A 1,822-nucleotide genomic window follows, 5' to 3' on the forward strand; every position below is an offset into this window, starting at 1 on the left:
GGTGAGGAGGGAGTGGCAGTTCATAGAGTGTCACGGTAACCGACAACAACAAGCAGTGATGGGGAAAGCTGCAAAGAAGAGACAAAAGTCTGAATTAGTCCAACAAAAAGGCCCCTAGTAGCTCCCTTGACTTCAGAGGGACTATTCGTGTGGGTAACCATTCACTAATGTGACCAAGGGGTTAATTAGCTGGCCCTCAGTGCGCACCCAGAACTGGTCACTAGCACCCAAGGGGGCAGATTTTAACCGGTGGGATATGGACATAAACACAATCTGTATCCCATTTCCTGAGCTGGGCAGCGCTTAACTGTTCCGATGGTAACTGCTAACAGCACAGGAACCAAACTCACCCAGGGCGTAATCTCACTGCCCAGAGAGGAGTTACTCCCAGAACAGATCTGGCCCCCTGATGTTTACACAGAACTGGCTGGATTCCCCTTGATGCCCTTCGGAGTTAACATGTGTTTTGTCTCTAGCCTTTGCCCCAAAGACATTTCCGCCACTTGCTTCTCTGGGACCCAGTGGGGATGAGCGTTTGGGAAATTTGTCTCATGAGAATGAAGTCATCCACCAACTCTGCTGCATGTAATGGGGCCAGAGCCTCTGCTGATGAAAGCTCCATTGACTTGCGTGAGGCTATGCCAATTTACTCCAGCTTCCAGCCCAGAAAGTTTTGTTCCTCCTGTTTGGTGAATCCCGCAAGGTCTCATTGAGTTGCTATAATTTAACATCAAGTTAGTTTCAGCCTTAACCATAACTGAGAAGTCAGCAAGCACCTCCCATCTCTAGAGTGTTTAGTGCAATGGGCCAAATTCATCCTGAATGTAACTTGGTGGACTCCAGTGTTGTTACACCAGTTGAGCCCGCTGAACTTTAACGATCCCCTCTGCGACCTGTGCGGAGTTGAAAATCTTTTTCATGGTCGTTTCAAAGACTTTTTAATAATGCCCAGTGGGATCCATTAATCTTAACTGCCTTTTGTTGGTAGCTGATCGGCAGAACTTAATTGTGAAGTGATAAATCAATATAAATAACAGATCAATAACATTATGATGATAAAATTCCATAAGGGCACTAGACCAGGTAGCTATCAAGCTGCTTAGATACCAAGGTGATGGGCACCTTGGACATACCTAAGGTGCATAGATATGGATCATTTTTCCAATGCGATGATCCCAGTTGCAAGCTGACTGCGAAGCTAAAGTTATATTCTCTGAGGCTGAGTGACTCTGGAGAAAGCTAATTTGTGGTTTGAACTGTCAGGGCAGCAGCGATGCAGAGTGAAGTTTGTACCATCTCTGATGTGAGATGAATTGTCGGTCTCACACTCATTCACAGTGAAAAGACAATAAACAGTTGTCTTTATAATATACAATGAATGATATAATAAACTCGTTCACAATGGAAAGACTTGGCTTTTCCAAGAGAGCTTGAGGGAGTTCAGTGTCTGACCCCCATTGTTTTTTAATGACGTCAGGTACGTAACTTCCTTAGGCCACTTGGAAAATCCCACTCTAAAGGGACATCACAATTAACACTAATTAAATAGTCCTGTGTAGGCTTAGCCAGCGTGCAGCTGCCCTTCCACTCTGCGGTCACCCTAACCACTCTGCGTCCACACTTCAACCATCGCCACTGTATTTATGCAGGGGAGGTGTGTGTGCCAGTGTATTCTGGGAAAACCTGGGCAAGTATGCCATGATGCCTGAAGTGGGGGGAGGGTGCCAGAGGACATGCTGACAAATCAGCACATGGGCCTAACCTCTGTTAGCTATCCCAGTACAGAGAGCTGGGGGGAAGGAAGATGGGACAAATTAGCTAC

Source organism: Emydura macquarii, unplaced genomic scaffold, assembly GCF_026122565.2.
Source record: "Emydura macquarii macquarii isolate MOO-44397 ecotype Brisbane River unplaced genomic scaffold, CSIRO-AGI_Emac_v2 contig_1630, whole genome shotgun sequence".
Lineage (NCBI taxonomy): Eukaryota > Metazoa > Chordata > Testudines > Chelidae > Emydura > Emydura macquarii.